Source organism: Scyliorhinus torazame, chromosome 19, assembly GCF_047496885.1.
Source record: "Scyliorhinus torazame isolate Kashiwa2021f chromosome 19, sScyTor2.1, whole genome shotgun sequence".
NCBI classification, from domain to species: Eukaryota; Metazoa; Chordata; class Chondrichthyes; order Carcharhiniformes; family Scyliorhinidae; genus Scyliorhinus; species Scyliorhinus torazame.
In genome coordinates, this window is record NC_092725.1 from 102,545,079 (window position 1) to 102,568,811 (window position 23,733).

A 23,733-nucleotide genomic window follows, 5' to 3' on the forward strand; every position below is an offset into this window, starting at 1 on the left:
TGTGGAGCCGGCAGGCGCCAGGTCCCGGAGGGAGACGGTATCCTGTCGGCCATCGGGGTGTTCGATATAAGCGTACTGGGGGTTAGAGTGTAGGAGCTGGACCCTCTCTACCAGAGGATCAGCCTTATGGCTCCTGACGTGTTTTCTGAGTAGGACTGGCCCCGGTGTCTTCAGCCAGGATGGAAGCGAGGCCCCTGAGGTAGACCTCCTAGGGAAAACAAAGAGGCGGTCATGAGGGGTCTCATTTGTGGTCCTGCAAAGTAGGGACCTAATAGAGTGGAGCGCATCGGGGAGGACCTCCTGCCCATGAGAAACTGGGAGATTCCTGGGCCGCAGGGTCAGTAGGACGGTCTTCCAGACCGTCGCGTTCTCCCTCTCCACCTTCCCGTTTCCCCTGGGGTTATAACTGGTAGTCCTGCTCGAGGCGATGCCCTTATTGAGCAGGTACTGACGCAGTTCGTCGCTCATGAACGACGAGCCCCGGTCACTGTGGACATAATTGGGGAAACCAAACAGGGTGAAGACATTATGTAGGGATTTAATGACGGTGGACGTGGTCATGTCGGGGCAAGGGATTGCAAAGGGGAAGCGGAAGAACTCATCAATAATGTTGAGGAAATAAGTATTGCGGTTATTGGAGGGGAGGGGCCCTTTGAAATCGATACTGAGGCGCTCAAAGGGCCGGGATGCCTTTACCAGGTGGGCCTTATCCGGTCGATAGAAGTGCAGTTTACGCTCCGCACAGATCTGGCAGTCCCTGGTCATAGCTCTGACTTCCTCGATGGAGTAGGGCAGGTTGCGGGCCTTGATATAGTGGATAAGCCGGGTGACCCCCAGGTAGCAGAGGTCATCGTGGATGAAAATGAAATGAAATGAAAATCACTTATTGTCACAAGTAGGCTTCAAATGAAGTTACTGTGAGGCCCCTAGTCGCCACATTCCGGTGCCTGTTCGGAGAGGCTGTTACGGGAATTGAACCGTGCTGCTGGCCTGCCTTGTCTGCTTTCAAAGCCACCGATTTAGCCCTGTGCTAAACAGCCCCTCTGTTAGCACGTAGTTGGTCATCTTGCGCGCTGGCGCATGTGCCGCGGGACAGGGCATCTGGGGGCTGGTTGAGCTTCCCAGGACGATATACTATATCGTAATTATAGGTGGAGAGTTCGATCCTCCACCTCAAGATCTTATCGTTCTTGATTTTGCCCCGCTGCGTATTATCGAACATGAAGGCTACCGATCGTTAGTCGGTGACGAGGGTGAACCTCCTACCAGCGAGGTAGTGCCTCCAGTGCCGTACAGTTTCCACGATGGCTTGGGTCTCTTTTTCGACAGAGGAGTGCCGAATTTCAGAGGTGGTGAGGATGCGCGAATAAACCGCTACCGGTCTACCTGCTTGATTGAGGGTAGCGGCAAGAGCGACCTCTGATGCGTTGCTCTCCACCTGGAAGGGTACGCCGTACGCATCGTGGCTTCGGTGATGTCCGCCTTGATGCAGCTGAAGGCCTGGCGGGCCTCAGTCACCAGTGGGAAGATGGTGGCCTTGATTAGTGGGCGGGTTTTGTCCGCATAGTTGGGGACCCACTGGGCATAATATGAAAAGAACCCGAGGCACCTCTTCAGGGCCTTGGGGCAGTGAGGGAGGGGGAGTTGCAGGAGGGGGCGCATTCGGTCAGGGTCGGGTCCTAGAACCCCGTTTTCCACGACGTAGCTGAGGGTGGCTAGTCATTTTTCCTTGTTGTGCGTGAGGATTAGGGTTTGGGCGGTTTGGAGAAATCTGTGGTGGTCCTCAGGGCGGATTGGGAGCTGGTGATATAGAGACTTCAGGTCCACCGTGGAGAACACCCGGTAGTGTGCGATCTGGTTTACCATGTCTGCAATCCGGGGAAGGGGGTACGCATCGAGTTGCGTGTACCGGTTTATAGTTTGGCTGTAATCTACAACCATCCGGTTCTTTTCCCCGGTCTTGACGACCACCACCTGAGCTCTCCAGGGGCTATTGCTGGCCTCGATGACTCCCTCCCGCAAGAGACGCTGGACCTCGGACCTAATAAAAGTCCTGTCATGTACGCTATACCGCCTGCTTCTGGTGGCGACTGATTTGCCGTCGGCGGTGAGGTTTGCGAAAAGTGGGGGAGGGTCTACCTTTAGGGCCACGAGATACATATGGTGAGTGGGGGTAGGGGCCCCCCGAACTTCAGGGTTAGGCTTCTGAGGTTGCATTGGAAATCTAGTCCCAATAGGAGAGGAGCGCAGAGGTCTGGGAGCACATATAATTTAAAATTGGCGTACTCAGCGCCCTGTATTGCGAGGGTTGCGGTAGTGCACCCTCAGATTTGCACTGAGTGCGACCCAGAGGGGAGGGAGATGGTTTGGTGCGCCGGGACGATTGGGAGCGAGCAGCGTCTTACCATGTCCGGCTGAATGAAGCTCTCTGTGCTCCCGGAGTCGAAAAGGCAAGGCGTCTCGTGCCCGTTTACCCGGACGGTCATCATGGAGCTCCGGAGGTGCTTGGGTCACGACTGGTCCAGGGTGACCGCGCGCGCTGAGTTGCGAGTAGCCGGCATGGTCGGAGGTGCTGGGGTGGTTCCGCGATGGCTGCGCTTGCTGATCGTACGTGTCAAGCGGCGTAGCAGATGGCGGACCCCATTGGTCGAGCGTGGCGGGTGGTGAGGAAGATGGCGTCCAAGATGGCGGCCCCCATGGATCGCACGTGGCCGGCTGCGTGGGGTAGGATGGCCAAGATGGCGGCCCCCGTGAGTCGCACGTGCTGTGAGGGCTGGAAGATGGCTGCCCCCACGGATAGCACGAGACTGATGACGCGTCTACAGGGGACGGAGTCGGCAGACACGCTGCCACACTGCGGGGGCTGCGGGCCTGTGAGTCTGAGGATCGGGCCTGTCAGTTAGAGTTCTTAGACCTGGCCAGGCAAACTTTGGCGAAATGTCCTTTTCTCCCGCAGCTGCTGCAGTTCGCGTTGCGGGCCAAGCAGTGTTGCCGGGTGTGTTGGGACTGGACGCAGAAATAGCAGGGTAGCCCCCCATGGTTGGCGGGTGGCCGCCTGGCACAGGCCTGGGGTAGTCATTGGTCGGGGGTCCACGAGGGAGTCGTGTGGTCAGCCGGGAACGCGTTAAGGCTCTGGAACGTTACTTCCAGAGAGGAGGATAACTTTACCGTCTGATCCAGGTCCAGGGCCCCCTTTTCGAGTAGGTGCTGTCTCACGTAGTTGTACCGGACTCCCGTCACGTAGACGTCTCGGACGGCGGGTTCCATATGTTGAATGGCTGTAACGGCCTGGTAGTTGCAGCTGCGTATGAGGACGTTGAGGTCATGTAGGTAGTCTTCTAGCGATTCCCCGGGACGTTGGCGGCGAGTGGTGAGGATGTGTCACGCATAGACCTCGTTCATGGGCCGTACATAGAGGCGTTCGAGTATCGGGAGGGCATCTGCGTAGGAGGAGGCCTCGTCGAATTTAACAGAGATTCGATGGCTCACCCGTGCGTGGAGGAGGCTCAGCTTCTGTTCGTCGGTGACGGAAGGCATGGAGGAGGCGGCGAGATAGGCCTTGAAGCAGCAGAGCCAGTGCGAAAAAATTTATTTTCCCTCCGTGGCCTGTGGATCGAGTTCCAGTCAGTCAGGTTTGAGGGCCGATTCCACAGTTGCGTTCAAGTTGATTAAATTGATGCGACCATCAATTCACTCGAGACAATAGTAGAAGTCAACTCTGGCTTTAATCAACTTAGAACAACGCCTGTCTGCGACTGATCCAATACTGAGAACCGCCTACAGGTCGACTGCTCTTTATACTTTCCTTCAAAGGGAGGAGCTAGGCCCCAACATGTTCCCCTATGGATAATGCCATACAACTGCCCATAGGAGGAGCCCACAAGGGCAACAGCATAGCACAGATACAGATACAGATACAATGGTGGATTATTGGCATAATACATTCACCACATGCTTCAGCCTTGTCTTTTGCACATATGTGCTGGGCTCCCCCACCTTAGAGGATGGGGATATTTATGGCACCTTCTCCTCCAGTGAGTTGTTTAATTGTCCACCAGCATTCACAGCTGGATGTGGCAGGACTTACTTCTGGTCTGTTGATTGTGCAATCACTTAACTTGGTCTATTACTGCTTATGTTGTTTGACATGCAGGTAATCCTGTGTTGTAGCTTCACCAGGTTGACACCTCATTTTTAGGTATGTTTGGTGTTGCTCCTGTCATGCTGTGCTGCACTCTTCATTGTACCAGGGTTGATGCCTGGCTTGCTGGCAAAGGTAGAGTGGGGTATTTGTCGGGCTGTGAGGTTACAGATTGTGGTTGAGTACAACCTTTAAAAGCACTTCTCTTTGCAGGGGCAGGCCAGTCGATTTCGGCGGCGTGAGAGCAGCTGGTTAGTCAGTTTCAGCGGGAGCATTGCGGAAGGAGGGTGCTGGGAGGTAAGTCAACCTTTAAAAGCACTTCTCTTTGCAGGGGCAGGCCAGTCGATTTCGGCGGCGTGAGAGCAGCTGGTTAGTCAGTTTCAGCGGGAGCATTGCGGAAGGAGGGTGCTGGGAGGTAAGTCAACCTTTAAAAGCACTTCTCTTTGCAGGGGCAGGCCAGTCGATTTCGGCGGCGTGAGAGCAGCTGGTGAGTGGTGAGTCAGTTTCAGCAGGAGCTGAGACTTTTTCTCTTTTCTTTAAATTAGTTTTTTAGGCGGGATCAGGAAGTCGACCCGCGGACGTCTGGGAAGACCCTCACCAATAAATTCTGGTGGAGAGGAAACCCGAGACACTACACGTGTAGTGTCTCCCACCCGCCCTCCTCCTCTAACCTAATAATAAAACCCATTGGTCTGAGGTAAGTACCATATTTTTATTATATTATTATTATTTTTTATAAAAATTTAATTTAGTTGTTAGCTAGATCTTGGTAGAAAGTTAGAGGAATGGCAGGGAAGGGAGTACAATGTTCCTCCTGCAGGATGTTTGAGGTGAGGGATGCAGTTAGTGTCCCTGCTGATTTTACCTGCAGGAAGTGCTGCCATCTCCAGCTCCTCCAAGACCGAGTTAGGGAACTGGAGCTGGAGTTGGAAGAACTTCGGATCATTCGGGAGGCAGAAGGGGTCATAGATAGCAGCTTCAGGGAATTAGTTACACCAAAGATTGGAGATAGGTGGGTAACTGTAAGAGGGACTGGGAAAAAACAGTCAGTGCAGGGATCCCCTGCGGTCGTTCCCCTGAGAAACAAGTATACCGCTTTGGATACTTGTGGGGGGGACGACTTACCAGGGGTAAGCCATGGGGTACGGGCCTCTGGCACGGAGTCTGTCCCTGTTGCTCAGAAGGGAAGGGGGGAGAGGAGCAGAGCATTAGTAATTGGGGACTCTATAGTCAGGGGCACAGATAGGAGATTTTGTGGGAGCGTGAGAGACTCACGTTTGGTATGTTGCCTCCCAGGTGCAAGGGTACGTGATGTCTCGGATCGTGTTTTCCGGGTCCTTAGGGGGGAGGGGGAGCAGCCCCAAGTCGTGGTCCACATTGGCACCAATGACATAGGTAGGAAAGGGGACAAGGATGTCAGGCAGGCTTTCAGGGAGCTAGGATGGAAGCTCAGAACTAGAACAAACAGAGTTGTTATCTCTGGGTTGTTGCCCGTGCCACGTGATAGTGAGATGAGGAATAGGGAGAGAGAGCATTTAAACACGTGGCTACAGGGATGGTGCAGGCGGGAGGGTTTCAGATTTTTGGATAACTGGGGCTCTTTCTGGGGAAGGTGGGACCTCTACAGACAGGATGGTCTACATCTGAACCTGAGGGGCACAAATATCCTGGGGGGGAGATTTGTTAGTGCTCTTTGGGGGGGTTTAAACTAATGCAGCAGGGGCATGGGAACCTGGATTGTAGTTTTAGGGTAAGGGAGAATGAGAGTATAGAGGTCAGGAGCACAGATTTGACGTCGCAGGAGGGGGCCAGCGTTCAGGTAGGTGGTTTGAAGTGTGTCTACTTCAATGCCAGGAGTATACGAAACAAGGTAGGGGAACTGGCAGCGTGGGTTGGTACCTGGGACTTCGATGTTGTGGCCATTTCGGAGACATGGATAGAGCAGGGACAGGAATGGATGTTGCAGGTTCCGGGGTTTAGGTGTTTTAGTAAGCTCAGAGAAGGAGGCAAAAGAGGGGGAGGTGTGGCGCTGCTAGTCAAGAGCAGTATTACGGTGGCGGAGAGGATGCTAGATGGGGACTCTTCTTCCGAGGTAGTATTGGCTGAAGTTAGAAACAGGAAAGGAGAGGTCACCCTGTTGGGAGTTTTTTATAGGCCTCCTAATAGTTCTAGGGATGTAGAGGAAAGGATGGCGAAGATGATTCTGGATATGAGCGAAAGTAACAGGGTAGTTATTATGGGAGACTTTAACTTTCCAAATATTGACTGGAAAAGATATAGTTCGAGTACAATAGATGGGTCGTTTTTTGTACAGTGTGTGCAGGAGGGTTTCCTGAAACAATATGTTGACAGGCCAACAAGAGGCGAGGCCACGTTGGATTTGGTTTTGGGTAATGAACCAGGCCAGGTGTTGGATTTGGAGGTAGGAGAGCACTTTGGGGACAGTGACCACAATTCGGTGACGTTTACGTTAATGATGGAAAGGGATAAGTATACACCGCAGGGCAAGAGTTATAGCTGGGGGAAGGGCAATTATGATGCCATTAGACGTGACTTGGGGGGCATAAGGTGGAGAAGTAGGCTGCAAGTGTTGGGCACACTGGATAAGTGGGGCTTGTTCAAGGATCAGCTACTGCGTGTTCTTGATAAGTATGTACCGGTCAGACAGGGAGGAAGGCGTCGAGTGAGGGAACCGTGGTTTACCAGGGAAGTGGAATCTCTTGTTAAGAGGAAGAAGGAGGCCTATGTGAAGATGAAGTGTGAAGTTTCGGTTGGGGCGATGGATAGTTACAAGGTAGCGAGGAAGGATCTAAAGAGAGAGCTAAGACGAGCAAGGAGGGGACATGAGAAGTATTTGGCAGGAAGGATCAAGGAAAACCCAAAAGCTTTCTATAGGTATGTCAGGAATAAGCGAATGACTAGGGAAAGAGTAGGACCAGTCAAGGACAGGGATGGGAAATTGTGTGTGGAGTCTGAAGAGATAGGCGAGATACTAAATGAATATTTTTCGTCAGTATTCACTCAGGAAAAAGATAATGTTGTGGAGGAGAATGCTGAGCCCCAGGCTAATAGAATAGATGGCATTGAGGTACGTAGGGAAGAGGTGTTGGCAATTCTGGACAGGCTGAAAATAGATAAGTCCCCGGGACCTGATGGGATTTATCCCAGGATTCTATGGGAGGCCAGGGAAGAGATTGCTGGACCTTTGGCTTTGATTTTTATGTCATCATTGGCTACAGGAATAGTACCAGAGGACTGGAGGACAGCAAATGTGGTCCCTTTGTTCAAAAAGGGGAGCAGAGACAACCCCGGCAACTATAGACCGGTGAGCCTCACGTCTGTAGTGGGTAAAGTCTTGGAGGGGATTATAAGGGACAAGATTTATATTCATCTAGATAGGAATGATATGATCAGGGATAGTCAGCATGGCTTTGTGAAGGGTAGGTCATGCCTCACAAACCTTATTGAGTTCTTTGAGAAGGTGACTGAACAGGTAGACGAGGGTAGAGCAGTTGATGTGGTGTATATGGATTTCAGCAAAGCGTTTGATAAGGTTCCCCACGGTAGGCTATTGCAAAAAATACGGAGGCTGGGGATTAAGGGTGATTTAGAGATGTGGATCAGAAATTGGCTAGCTGAAAGAAGACAGAGGGTGGTGGTTGATGGGAAATGTTCAGAATGGAGTACAGTCACAAGTGGAGTACCACAAGGATCTGTTCTGGGGTCGTTGCTGTTTGTCATTTTTATCAATGACCTAGAGGAAGGCACAGAAGGGTGGGTGAGTAAATTTGCAGATGATACTAAAGTCGGTGGTGTTGTCGATAGTGTGGAAGGATGTAGCAGGTTACAGAGGGATATAGATAAGCTGCAGAGCTGGGCTGAGAGGTGGCAAATGGAGTTTAATGTAGAGAAGTGTGAGGTGATTCACTTTGGAAGGAATAACAGGAATGCGGAATATTTGGCTAATGGTAAAGTTCTTGAAAGTGTGGCTGAGCAGAGGGATCTAGGTGTCCATGTACATAGATCCCTGAAAGTTGCCACCCAGGTTGATAGGGTTGTGAAGAAGGCCTATGGAGTGTTGGCCTTTATTGGTAGAAGGATTGAGTTCCGGAGTCGGGAGGTCATGTTGCAGCTGTACAGAACTCTGGTCCGGCCGCATTTGGAGTATTGCGTACAGTTCTGGTCACCGCATTATAGGAAGGACGTGGAGGCTTTGGAGCGGGTGCAGAGGAGATTTACCAGGATGTTGCCTGGTATGGAGGGAAAATCTTATGAGGAAAGGCTGATGGACCTGAGGTTGTTTTCGTTGGAGAGAAGAAGGTTAAGAGGAGACTTAATAGAGGCATACAAAATGATCAGGGGGTTGGATAGGGTGGACAGTGAGAGCCTTCTCCCGCGGATGGATATGGCTGGCACGAGGGGACATAACTTTAAACTGAGGGGTAATAGATATAGGACAGAGGTCAGAGGTAGGTTCTTTACGCAAAGAGTAGTGAGGCCGTGGAATGCCCTACCTGCTACAGTAGTGAACTCGCCAACATTGAGGGCATTTAAAAGTTTATTGGATAAACATATGGATGATAATGGCATAGTGTAGGTTAGATGGCTTTTGTTTCGGTGCAACATCGTGGGCCGAAGGGCCTGTACTGCGCTGTATTGTTCTATGTTCTATGTTCTATGTTCTATGTTCTATGTTCTAATTCTGCTGCTGCTGATGGCCCACAGCGCCTCATGGATACCCACCCTTGAGTTGCCAGGTCTCTTTATCATGGTGGTAGTGCCACACAACAAGATGGAGTGTGTCCTCAATGTGAAGATGATGTTTTGCCTCCACAAGGACTGTGCGGTGATCACTCCTGCTGATACTGTCATGGACAGATACATCTGCAGCAAGCAGGTTGTTGAGGATAAGGTCCAGTATGTTTTTCCCTTTTGTTGGTTCCCTCACCACCTGCCACCGCCCCAGTCTCGCAGTTATGCCCTATAGGACCCGGCTAGCTCGGTCAGTAGTGGTACTACGGAACCTCTCTTGGTGATCGATATTGAAGTTCCCCACTCATAGTGCATTCTGTGCCAATGCCACCCTCAGTTCTTCCTCCGAGTGGTGTTCAACATAGAGGAGTACTGATTCATCAGATGAGGGGGAACAGTACATGGTAATCAGCAGGAGGTTTCCTCACCCATGTTTGACTTGGTGCCATGAGACTTCATGGGGTCCACAGTCAATGCTGAGGATTCCCAGGGCAACTCCTCCCTGACCCTATACCACTGTGCCACCACCTCTGCTGCATCAGTCCTGCTGGTGAGTCAGGACATGCTCAGGAATGGTGATGGTGGAGCCTGGGTCATTATCTGTAAGGTATGATTCTGTCAGTATGTCAGGCTGTTGCTTGACTAGTCTGTGAAACAGCTCTCCCAATTATGGCACAAGCCCCAGATGCTAGTAAGATGAACCTTACAGGGTCGACAGGACAGGGTTTGCCATTGTCGTTTCTGGTGCCTAAGTTGATGGGTGGTTCGTCCGGTTTATTCCTTTGTCTTGGGTGAACACAGCTGAGCGGCTTCCTCGGTCATTTCAGAGGGCATTTAATGGTAGAGCATTGATGTGGGTCTGGAATTACATATAGGCCAGGCAGGTTTCCTCCCCTAAAGAAGATTAGTGAACTAGTTAGGTTTCTGCAACAATCGATAATGGTTTCATGGTCATCATTCCAGATGTTTTAATTTAAATTCTACCACCTGCTGTGGTGGGATTCGATTCCCGGTCCCCAAAGCATTACTCTGGGTCTCTAAATTGCTCGTCAAGCGACCATATCGCTACGCTACTGCCTCTTCATAATTAAAGTAAACTAATTAAAGTAAACACAATACTATCTTAAATCACAACCTATACACTCAAACCAAGAATCAACAAAAATTAAATATGAATTTAACAGGTATATTTTTGTTCATTATGAACTATTAGTTACTGTACACAATAAATGGCAGATACAATGAGGACAGATATTATGAACTGACTCAGTGGTCCACTCAGCATACAGGTCACCAAACATAATCACAAAGTCTTCCTCAGAAAGAATTTTAGCTCCTCTTCTTCTAGGAGCTAGTCTGACCACCAGTTGGCAACAGCACACAACCAACTCGAGTTCCACAGGTACAGTCCTCACCAAAAATTACATACATCTATAGAATCTCTTCAATATTGCTTAGTATGGTCTCAATGGCATAGATGCACCAATGCTATCTTCAAGTAAAAGACCCTCTAAAAGTAAAAGGAACTCTAACATTGCTTATTCTCAGTTTCTGGATCTCTCCTCCATCTTCTTCAGCCTGCCTGTACTGTACCACTGGACTCCTCATCATTTACTAACCTCTGATGCCTGGGTTTCCTTTTATAGTGTTTCAACCAGAAGTTTTGGTTTCCATTTCTCAGTTTCAGCCTTAGCTTCCTTAACAAGTGGGAGGGTTGGTTTCCTTTCTCAGTTTCCATTTTTGATTTTCCTTTTCAACAAGGATCTGTCTCAAAAATTCGAAGTTTTGCCCACAGATTGCATCACAATATTAATACACAAATTCCACATGGTCATTGCAATTCTCTTCCAGCACCTAGTGTAAGACAGACTTCCATCCATTTCCAAAGCTGGTAATTCCTGGAACAGATCACTAGTCCGTCACCAGGGGCTTATAGCTTGAGGGGCACCACTCCACATCAAGCACGGCTGACCAGGAATCTGTCCCGCTCTTACCGTCAGCCATTGGCATGTTTGGAAGGATTTTCAGTTTGACACACTCGACCTGTTTGACCACGTTAAGAACGCAACTTCCTTGGCCATCAAGTCCTGGGGCGGTACTCAAACACAAAGCTTCTGACTCAGAGGCAGGGACGCTACCCACTGGGGCGACAAGACCTCCTCCACATGGTCATGGCCCTCAGAAAATCAGAATGGCTGGGGCCTGTTCATTTTCATTAACAAAATGACGCAGGTTGAGAACTTGAACTAGACACTTACAGGCTGTATCAAGATCAAAACTGACGGCCTTTTTGATGCTGACTCTAACTAAGGTTGCCAAACATCCAGAATTGACCTGGTGTCTCCAGGAAATAAAGACTAAAAGAAAGACTTACATTTATACTGTTGTCCTGAGGCATTTCACCATCAATGAAGCACTTTTGAAATGTAGTCACTATTGTAATACAGCAGACAATTTGTGCACAACCAGCTCTACAAACAGGACTATGATAGTGATGTTGGTTGAAACATAACTACAGAGAGCACCAGGAAAAAGTGACCTATACTTCTTGGAAATAGTAGGATTTTGTATGTCCACCCGAAAGGGCAGTTGGACCCTCAGTTTAATGCCTCATCAGAAAGACAAATTAAATGTGATTCCACACAATTGGTCAGCACGTGCTGAACAATCACGTGTGTGCTAATAGCTCCAAAGGTTTAACCAGAAACAAATAGTATGCAGGTACAGCAAGTTGTGCTCTCAGTTTTCGTGAACCGAGCATGGCGGCTGCAGCCTGTGTCCAGCACCACCACAGTTGGTGGGGGGGGGGGGAGCCAAGATGGTAGCTGGGGGGGGGGCTTCGGTGAGGGCTGGGGGGACTGATGGGGGGTGGTCCTGGGGTGGCGAAGGAGTGTCCAGGGGGGCACTATATGAGAGGTCGGGTCCACGCGCGGCTGGCGCCATGTTGTACGGCCCGACCACTGCAGATCATCTCCTGTGCAGCCACAGCCCCAGCCATTCTCCAGCCATTTTTGGCGTGGGAGCCGGGAGTTTTATCCTGTGCCACTGCTAGCTCCTCACCGGTCCCAGATGATCGGTACAGGTTCAGCGCCGATTTTGGCATCGTAAAATGCCACAGTTGCCACGCCAGTGTCGGCACTTAGCCACAGAATCAGAGAATCCAGCCCATAAGATCCTGAGAGGACTTGACAGATTGATTGCGGAGCAGATATTCCCCCTTGTTGGAGAGACTAGAATGAGAGGACACAAAATGGGCGGGATTCTCCGACCCCCGCCGGGCCGGAGAATCACCGGGGGCGGCGTGAATCCTGCCCCGCCGCTCCGACGCTGGCTGCCAAATTCTCCGGCGCCGGTTTTCGGGCGGGGGCCGGGATCACACCGCGCCGATCGGGGGCCGTTGGCAGCGGGCTCCCATGGCGATTCTCCGGGCCCCGATGGGGTAGACCGAAAAGTAATGTTGAGCCCATAATATCAACCATGAGCATATACAATGGCAGAGCAGACTTGATGGGGCAAATGGACTTGTCCTGCTCCTAATTTGCATGTGCCTATGCACACTTACAACCAGTCAAGCTCATAAGGTAGCTCATTTATGACTGCTAGAAATGCTATAAATCCATAAGCTAGGATCTATTCACTGCAACTGAAATGAATGTGTTTAATTCTTGTAAGGAATATGTTTAAGTCTTTTAAAGAATATGTTTAAGTCTTGTAAGGAATATGTTTAAGTTTTGTAAGGAATATGTTGAGATCTTGTACCTTTTTTTGAATAATGCAAGAGCTTTGGTTTTCCGCTACTTTTGCCATGGCATTGCTCGGCCAATCAGGGTCAGCTTGACAGTCAATCAGCACCTTTCTCCTGTAGTATAAATTATTGTGATCATTTGAAATTTGACGTTCTACCTCATTGCAGTGTTAATGTAAGCCTACTTGTGACAATAATAAAGATTATCATTATTATTTGTCCTGATGAGTGCTAGATGAAAAACTTTGACAACATATTTCTCAGTGTTCAAGTTCTGAACTACCAAGAGACTGGTTGAAAAACGACCTTCCAGGAAACTGCTGGGAATAACTCCAAGAGAAAAATCATACCAGCAGTAAAACAAAATGTTTTTTTTTTCATTTTCTTTGAAAAGTTTTATTGACTGGTAATGAGACTATTGATGCCTTGTTTATCAAAAATCTATCTAACTCAGCTTTGAATATTCTCAATGACCATTTTGTGGTTCTGTTTATCCTAACTGCATTCGTCAAATCAATTCAAACCAATCTGATGAGTGATTTAGTTAATAGGTCTTGCTAATTCAGCACCTTGAGATGTTCAAGTGAACCTTAATCTTTAACACATTACAAAATCAATTAACATTTTCCTTGTTTCGGTTTCCAACAGATGCTAACTCAACACATTTTCCCATGAGTAATCGGGTGAAAGGTTGTGAGAATGTGCAGATTACCACACTCCCCTAAAACATTGAGGTTTTGTGGATCTTTGGAAACTACAGTTGACTGTTTTTTAGCCAAAAGGGGCACCACACCTTCTGAATTTGAGCTCCTCTGAACTTGGGGTTCCATCATGAGCCGTAATCGCATTCTGGGCTACTGGGATCACAAAATTTGGCACACCCTGTCTTTGAACCCTGAGATACATATTCCTTTCCAGTGTTGTAACAGTGGCCAGAACTTTCCAGCTATTTGTGCCTCGATAACGGGAGGACCAGAAGATCCCACCACCAGCGAATGGCGGGAAATACGTGGCGGGTTGCGTGGAAAATCCCGCCCAGCATCTTTGATCAATGCTGCGACCTCTCTCTCTGTTTATCCTTTGTCGGTCTTGCCTGGGTATCCCGTGGCCAGTTACATTGTTGCCAATCCTGTTCCCCCTATGAGCCAGGTTTCCATTATTGTCAGCCTACCATAATCAGAGCCTGCAACCCGCCAGCCTTGTCTTCTCCATCTTTGATGGTGGAACTTGCAGACATCTTGCCCGTGACCTCTCCCCTCAAACACCTGAATTTGTAATTTAGCTTTCCCACCTTCCTCAAAACCTTCAATTCTTGAGCATCACCAACTTCCTTTGCTCCACCATTGGCGGCCGTGCCTTCAGCTGCCCGGACCCTAAGAAGTGAAACACCCCCCCCCCCCCCCCCAAACCCCTTGGTCTCGCTACTTCTCCACCTTCAAAATTCTCCTTGAAACCTAACTATTTCAGCAAGATTTTGGTCGTCGGCCTTAACATCTCCTTCCGTAGCTTGGTGTCAAATCTTGTCTGATTATCACTCCTGCGGTGCGCCTTGGGACGTTTCGTCACCTCAAAGGTGATATATAAATGCGGGCTGTTCTTGTATTTCCAGATGATGCCTTCTCTCACATGAAATAAAAAGAGAAAGTGCCGGAGAAACATCTGTGGTCAGAGAAATGGGGAGGCGGGCGGGGGGGGTTAACGTTTCGAGTCCAATATGAGTCTTCTTCGGGGCTTTGTTTCAGATTTCCAGCATCTGCAGTATTTTCCTTTCCTTTCACATGCCCTGATTGCAACCTTGCTGTGAATTACCTCAGGGCATTCTTGTCATGTTCCAGGCTCTATAGAAACATAACTTGCTGTTGGCGTGAGAATCATAACAGTATTGATGTAAATACAAATTCCTGAAGCATCAGGGTCACAATTTTGTTTACCTCACATCTCTGTCATTGAAGTGACCTGGCCACAAACTCTTTTCATCGTATATTGTGATATCATCTGTCTTAGAAATGAATAATTGCCATGGAATATTAGTCAGGTGCCTACTTATGCACGTCTGTGTCACTTCAGTTGAGGATAATTACCTGCCAAGTCATTTATCCAGTTAAGTTAGTGACGTAATTTGATGACACCGTACCACATATTGCATTCATAGTTTTGTTTTTGATTCTATTGAAATGTCGGTATTGTGAAGCCTTGTGACACTCGCAGAATACAGATGGGGCACGCATTTCATTTTTTTTTTCCACCGAGGCTACTAAATTGCCAAGCATCAGGCTCTTAAGTGCATTTGAATGAAGAGCAGACTAAATTATTTACAGTTTTGCCTTATTTACACTGACACTGCAGTGCTGTCTGTGAGCTGAGAAGCATAATTCTAGAGGACTGCAGTTACTTAGCTTGACGTGTCTGTCAAAGCTTGCCTTGAGCTATGTGGAACTAATTTATAGGTGGTGATTGCTTTGATGTGGACTGCGAACCGACAGCTGGAAACTGCACACATTCCAAAAGCAGGTCTCCAATAGTGCGAGAGGAACATGTTCATTTCTAGGTAGCTTTCGGCCACTATTCTGTTTTATGTAGCGCTGTTGATTGGAGTGGTTCAGTCGATTGGTGAGTTTTGTGGCAAGGCTTTACTTGGTCCTTCATCCGGATTCAACAAACACATGGAAATTGGGCGTCAAAGAGCTCCGGCCAATAACGGAGTCAGCCTGATTTTCAATCCTGTTAAATTTTTTTTTTTAATTTAGAGTACCCAGTTATTTTTATTCCAATTAAGGGGCAATTTAGCGTGGCCAATCACCTAACCTGCATATCTTTGGGTTGTGGGGGTGAAACCCATGCAGACACGGGGAGAATGTGCAAATTCCACACGGACAGTGACCCAGGGCCGGGATTCGAACCTGGGACCTCAGCGCCAAAGTCCCAGTGCTAACCACTGCGCCTCATGCCGCCCCTAATCCTGTTAAATTAACTGGAAAATAAGGTGGACTCTGTAACAGATGAGCGAGATGGGTTTAACAGCACTCGGGACGCTAAACCCTAATTGCAGGATCATGGATGTTCTGTCCATGTACCTTCAGAAAATAACGTAATGGAGGCGTATGGGCCGATTAAACTGAATTCTGTGGTGTCAGTCACATCTCAGTTGGTAGCACACTCATCTCTGAGACAGCAGGTTGTAGGTTCAGGTCCAGTTCCAGAGATTATATTCAACTAGACTGGCACTCCAGTGTAGTACGGAGGGAGTGCTCCACTGTCGGAGATGCTGGGCGGGATTCTCCAGTTCCCCCCATCATGGGCTGGATTCTCCGCCCCGCCGCGCCACATTTCTGCCCCGACCTGCCAGCGGGATTCTCCGTTACACCGGCCGGTCAATGGGGTTTCCCATTGTGGGGCAGCCCCACGCTGTCGGGAAACCCCTAGGCGTCGGCAAAACGGAGAATCCCGCCGGCGGAGAATCCTGCCCATATTTCTGGGCACCGCGCCATTCGCGGGTGGCAGGATTCTCTCTTCCCGCTGCTTGTCAATGACATTTCCCATTGAAGCCACGCCGCTCCGCTGGGAAACCCACAGGCAAGTGTGCGCTGCCAACGGGAAAAGAGAATCCCAACAGCCAAAGAATTCCAGCCTCTCTCTTTTGAATGAGATGTTAAATCATCTGTCCTCTCACATGGCTTTTTCCACATTTGAGAGAAGAGCAGAGCAGTTCTACCCAGTGCCCTGGTCAATATTTGTCCCTCGGCTAACATTACAGAAACAGGTTGCCTGGTCAACCTGACAGGATTGTTTGTGGGAGATTGCTGAACACACATTGGCTGCTATGATTCCTGCATTACAACAGAGACCACTTGTCAAAATATTTCATCAGCTGTAGAACACTTTGGGAAACTCCACGGGTAATGAAAAGTGTTACACAATCCCAAATCCTTTCTGTCTTTAATTTTAATAGGATATTTTCCTATTTTGTTTCATCTTGCAAACAGGAAACATCTGCCCCTGATAAAGTTTATTTAACCCCTGCCAGTACTCATCTGTGAATACTGAATAGTGACACAATAATTAAATGACTTGATAATTTCATCTTTGCAGAGTAATAGTGCACGCCACTGAAATACTGACCAAGTGCAGCTAGTGATTTCAATGATCATCCTTAGATTCCAACCTCATGGGCAGCACGGTGGCGCAGTGGGTTAGCACTGCTGCCTCACAGCGCCGAGGCCCCAGGTTCAAAATCCAGCTCTGGATCACTGCTTGTGTGGAGTTTGCATATTCTCCCCGTGTTTGCATGGGTTTTGCCCCCACAACCCAAAAGATGTGCAGGCTAGGTGGATTGGACACGCTAAATTATCCCTTAATTGGAAAAACAAAATGAATTGGGTACACTAAATTTTATTTTACTTTTTTAAATTCCAACCTCATAGCAAGTCAGATATTCCCTTTGCAACAAACCTGCTCAACAAAGGGAATTTGCATTAATATAGCACCTTTCGGAACTTCAGGACATTCCAAAGCACTTTCAGCCAATGAAGCACTGTTGTAATATTGGAAACAGAACAGCCAATGTGTGCACAGCAAGTTCTCACTAACAGCAATGTGATGGTAACCAGATTATCTGTTTTAGTGATATTGATTGAAGGATAAATAAATCACTGGGAATAACTCCCTTCCTCTTCTTCCATTAGTGCCATGGGATCTGTAACATCCATGTGAAAGGACACAAAGGACCTTACTTTACCAACACAACTGACACTTGGCACCTCAAACAGTGCTGCATTCCATCTGTACTGGACTAAAGAGTCAACCAGGACTTTTGTGCTCAACCCTCTGGTACAGTGCGGGACTTGAACCCAAAACCTTCTGATGCAAAAGCAAGAAATCCATGCTGTTACTATAAGCCATGAACTATTTAACAACAGCAACCTGCACATTGATAATGTCCTGAACATAGTGCAAAAGGGCTGGTGGCGCTAACCATGGCTCAGTTGGTAGCACTCAACTCTGAATCACAAGACTCTGGGTTCAAACAGGACTTTGAGTACAAAAGTCAACACTGATGCTGTGCTGCAAAGGAATGCTGCACTGACTGAGGTGCCATGTATCAGATATGATGCTAAAGTGAGGCCTTTAGTGTAATGGGTTAATAGAATAGCTGTGCTAATGAGTAGACTATGATGTACCTGCGACATCAGCAGTAGTGTGCTAGAGCCCTTATAAAACAGACTGGCAACACTCAGAGGAGCTGTGTCTACTCAGTAACCCACCTTGTATATATTGTACATAGTAAATAAACCAGTTTTAAGTAAATACCTGAGTCAGGCTACAGTCTCTCTTATAAAATGCAAGGCCTAACACATCCTCACATTATAATCCATCTTCCAAATTTTTGCCCACTCACTTAACCCATTGCACACTCTTTGTATCCATTCATCCTGATAGCTGGGTGCAAACGATCCCTTGGCATTAGTTTTTTTTAAGCAGGTGAATTACCCTCATGCCCTGTCCAATGTTAATCCCCCAACAAGATCACGGAAAGAGATGATCTACCCTGAAGGAGAATCAGTAGATGTAGTGTATTGAATTTCTCAAATATATTCAATAAGTTGTCACATGAAATGTAAGAGCTCATGGTATGGGAGGTATTGTGTCAGTACGGAATACACGATTGGCGAATAACAGGAACAGAGTCAGGGTAAATGGGTCATTTTGAGGATGGAAAACTGTAACGAGTGCCACGAGGATCAATAATGGCTCCTCAGATATTTCCAATGTTTTCATGGCTTGGATAAAGGGGCCGACTGTATTGTAGCCACATTTTCTGACGATTCAAAGATGGGTAGGAAAGCAAGTTGTGAGGAGGATACAAAGGGTTAAGTGAATGGACAAAGATTTGGCAGATGGAGTATAATGTGAGAAAATGTGAGTGTGTCCACTTTGGTCAGAAGAATAGAAGGAAGTCAAACGGAATGTTGGCCACTTTAAGGGAAGCCTTGCTACAGCTGTATAGGGTATTGGTGAGACCACTTCTCAAGTATTGTATACAGGTTTGGTCTCCATACTTAAGGAGGGAGGCAGTTCAAAGAAGGTTCACTAAGTTGATTCCTGGGGTGAAGGGATTATAGGTAGAATAGATAGAATCAGTACAGTGCAGGAGGAGGTCGTTCGGCCCATCAGGTATGCCCTGACCCTCTGAAAGACCACCCTACCTAGGCTGAATTCCCCACCCCCTATCCCCGTAACCCCACCTAGGGGAAATTTAGCATAGACAAACCACCTAACCTGCATATCTTTGGATTGTGAGAGGAAACCGGAGCACTGGGAGGCAACCCTTGCAGACACGGGGCGAACGTGCAAATTCCACACAGACAGTCGCCTGAGGTTGGCATCGAACCCGGGTCCCTGGCACTATGAGGCAGCAGTGCTAACCACTGTGCCACAGTGCTGTTTAATGAGGACACGGGGAGTCCACACCAGGTGATTTATTAACAATAACAGTATATACAATTCCCGGTAGATCCCTACCAGGTCTCTCTCTCTGGTCGGTGCCTTACTGGCTGACCTTTTATACAAAGCTTATTGGAGTGCCCCCGCACCTCAGCGAGGGAGCAAGTACTCCGTGAGGACCACAGAGAAGATAACCATTCCACCCCGTAAGTCGCCTGTGGGATATTACAAAGGGTTTGCCTTATGAGGAAAGGTTGAGCAGGTTGGGCCTATATTCATTAGAGTTTAGAAGAATAAAAGGTGATCTTATTGAAGTAGATACATTTCTGAGGGGGTTTGACAGGGTAGATGCTGGAGGATATTTCCTCTCATGCAGAATCTAAAATTAGGTGGCACAGTTTCAGAATAAGGGGTTCTCCAATTTTAGACGGGATGAGGAGGAATTTCTGCTCTCAGAGGGTAGTTAATCTTTAGAATTCTCTACACCTGTCAGTAGTGGAGGCTGTGTCATTGAATATATTCAAGGCCAATTTAGACGTATTTCTGATTGCCTAGGGAGTCAAGGGTCATGGGATGGGGAGGTAAGTGGAATTGAGGTCATAATAAGATCAACCATGATCTTCTGAATGGTGGAGCGGCTCTAACATCCAGACAGCCCATTTCTGCTCCTATTTCTTGTGTTCTTAAGCTCTAATTGCATTGCTGATTGTGGGTGCATGCTATGCATAAATTGGCTGCCATATTTCTTACATTGCAACAGGCACTGCATTTCAAAAAGCACTTCATTGCCTATATAGAGACATCCAATGGCCATGGAAAATGTTTGATGACACAAGTCTTTTATTCCTTCTGAGTAATGATAAGGGCTCACCCAGAACCCTTAGTTAAGTCTCCAGGAACCAAGGACTGAATTCCCCGGTTCCCCAGCCATGTGTTCCTGGGCCGCATGCCGCTTGCTGACGGTAGGATTCTATGCTCCTGCCGCTTGTCAGTGGGATTTCCCATTGAAATCACCCCCAAGCCGCCGGGAAACCCGCGGATGGGGGTGCGCTGCCGGCGGGGAAACGGATTCGCAGAGGCATTTGAATTTGGGCCCGAGTACCAGAAAGCAGTCAGCAGACAATGACCCTGTACCCACTGGAGTTTTGAAGAATGAGAGGTGGCCCTATTGAGACATATAGGATTTTCAGGAGACTTGACAGGGTAGATGCTGAGAGGTTGTTTCCCCTTGTGGGAGAGTCTAGGACCAGACGGCATAATCTCAGAGTAAGGGGACGCCCATTTAAGACAGAGATGAGGAGCAATTTCTTCTCTCAGAGGGCAGAGATTCTGTGGAATTCTTTACTGTAGAGGAAAGTGGAGACTGGCTCGTTAGGTATGTTTAAGGCTGTGATAGACAGATTTTTAATCAGGGAGGGAATCAAGGGTTATAGGGATCAGACAGGAAAATGGATTATCATTTCAGATCAGTCATAATCTCACTGAATGATGGAGCAGACTCGATGGGCCGAATGGACTAATTCTGCTCTGGGGCGAAATTCCTGTTATCGGCGGAAACTCCGCCGATCGGCGCAAAAAACGGCGCAAATCCCACTTGCGTCACGTCATAAAAATGGGCCGATAGTCTGCGGCCCGAAATGGGCTAGCAGCGACGTAACGGGATCCGCGCTTGTGCAGTGGTTCACGCCATGCAGCGTCATACGCGCTGCACGGCGTGACGGCTCATAGGGCCGCGCAGCTCCCCCCCACCCGACCGGAACACCCGACCGCAACACCCGACTTGATGGCTGGCCGTCGCTCAGCCCCGAGGTTCGAGTCACGCGATGTGGAGGCGCTCCTGGACGCGGTGGAGCAGAGGAGGGACGCCCTGTATCCCGGGCACGGCCGCAGAGTTGCCCCACGCCACAGCCGGCGTCTGTGGAGGGAGGTGGCAGAGGCCGTCACCGCTGTGGCCCTAACACCACGGACAGGCACCCAGTGCCACAAGAAGGTAAACGACCTCGTCAGAGCAGGCAGGGTGAGCCTCCCCATATCCCCCATATCCCCCCCTCCCCATATCCCCCATATCCCCCCTCCCCCATATCCCCCATCCCCCATATCCCCCCTCCCCCATATCCCCCCTCCCCATATCCCCCCTCCCCCATATCCCCCATATCCCCCTCCCCCATATCCCCCCTCCCCCATATCCCCCCTCCCCCCATATCCCCCCTCCCCCATATCCCCCCTCCCCCATATCCCCCCTCCCCATATCCCCCATATCCCCACTCCCCCATATCCCCCCTCCCCCATATCCCCCCTCCCCCATATCCCCCCTCCCCCATATCCCCCCCCCACATATCCCCCATATCCCCCCTCCCCCATATCCCCCCTCCCCCATATCCCCCCTCCCCATATCCCCCCTCCCCCATATCCCCATATCCCCCTCCCCCATATCCCCCATACTCCCCTCCCCATATCCCCCCTCCCCCATATCCCCCATATCCCCCCTCCCCCATATCCCCCCTCCCCCATATCCCCCCTCCCCCATATCCCCCCCTCCCCATATCCCCCCTCCCCCATATCCCCCATATCCCCCCTCCCCCATATCCCCCCCTCCCCCATATCCCCCCATATCCCCCCTCCCCCATATCCCCCCTCCCCATATCCCCCCTCCCCATATCCCCCCTCCCCATATCCCCATATCCCCCCTCCCCCATATCCCCCCTCCCTCATATCCCCCCCTCCCCATATCCCCCCTCCCCATATCCCCCCTCCCCATATCCCCCCTCCCCATATCCCCCATATCCCCCCTCCCCCATATCCCCCATACCCCCCTCCCCATATCCCCCTCCCCATATCCCCCATATCCCCCTCCCCCATATCCCCCCTCCCCATATCCCCCATATCCCCCCTCCCCCATATCCCCCCCTCCCCCATATCCCCCATATCCCCCCTCCCCCATATCCCCCCTCCCCCATATCCCCCCATATCCCCCATATCCCCCCTCTCCCATATCCCCCCCTCCCCCATATCCCCCATATCCGCCCTCGCCCATATCCCCCCTCCCCCATATCCCCCATATTCCCCCCTCCCCCATATCCCCCCTCCCCCATATCCCCCATATCCCCCCTCCCCATATCCCCCCTCCCCATATCCCCCCTCCCCCATATCCCCCATATCCCCCCTCCCCCATATCCCCCCCTCCCCCATATCCCCCATATCCCCCCTCCCCCATATCCCCCCCTCCCCCATATCCCCCATATCCCCCTCCCCCATATCCCCACTCCCCCATATCCCCATATCCCCCCTCCCCCATATCCCCCCTCCCCCATATCCCCCATATCCCCCCTCCCCCATATCCCCCCCTCCCCCATATCCCCCCTCCCCCATATCCCCCCTCCCCCATATCCCCCATATCCCCCCTCCCCCATATCCCCCCTCCCCCATATCCCCCCTCCCCCCATATCCCCCCTCCCCCATATCCCCCATATCCCCAAGTGAATCCAGCCCTAACCTTAACCTCTGCAATGCACGCGCAACCGATGGCGTGCATTCATATACCTGCCTAACACTGTTGCCTTTTACCCCTGCCACCACCACCCCCCCACAGGAGAAGCGCGCACACAACAATAGGGAGCATGTGAGGACTGGAGGAGGGCCCGCTGATGAGAGGCCACTGACCGTACACGAGGAAAGGGCCCTGGAACTGGCTGGCGGACCTGAGGACCGGGAGGTTGCTGATGCAGAGGTCGGGGCCCCACGAGCAAGTGAGCCACCAACAGCCCGTCCCCATATCCCCCCTCCCCTATATCCCCCTCCCCCGTATCACCTGATCACTGCCTGATGTCTAACCATGCATGCTTCATTGTGTATCGCAGGACCAAACGTCCAGGCACCCATCCCCGCAGATGCAGACCGCCCGCAGGATGCCCCTCGGAGACCACAGGAGACGGAGAGACCCACACCCTCCAGCATGCGACGCCCGCAGGATGCCCCTCGGAGACCACAGGAGACGGAGAGACCCGCACCCTCCAGCATGCGACGCCCGCAGGATGCCCCTCGGAGACCACGGGAGACGGAGAGACCCGAACCCTCCAGCATGCGACGCCCGCAGGATGCCCCTCGGAGACCACGGGAGACGGAGAGACCCGCACCCTCCAGCATGCGACGCCCGCAGGATGCCCCTCGGAGACCACAGGAGACGGAGAGACCCGCACCCTCCAGCATGCGACGCCCGCAGGATGCCCCTCGGAGACCACAGGAGACGGAGAGACCCGCACCCTCCAGCATGCGACGCCCGCAGGATGCCCCTCGCACACCACGGGAGACGGAGAGACCTGGAGCAACAGGGAGACGACACCCCCGTCACGTGCGGGAGCGACCACCCAGCGATGAGGGGGGCAGCCACAGGCCCCCGTCACATCCGAGCCAGGACACCACTACCCAGGACACCACTATCCAGGACACCCCTACCCGGGACACCACTACCCAGGACACCCCTACCCGGGACAGCACTACCCGGGACAGCACTACCCGGGACAGCACTACCCAGGACACCCCTACCCGGGAAGACGAAATACCGGACAGTGACTCAGAGTGGATGGGTGGAGACGAACCCCCACCCCAAAGTGCCATGGACTCAGAGTGGGACGAAGAGCACGACACAACGCCACTG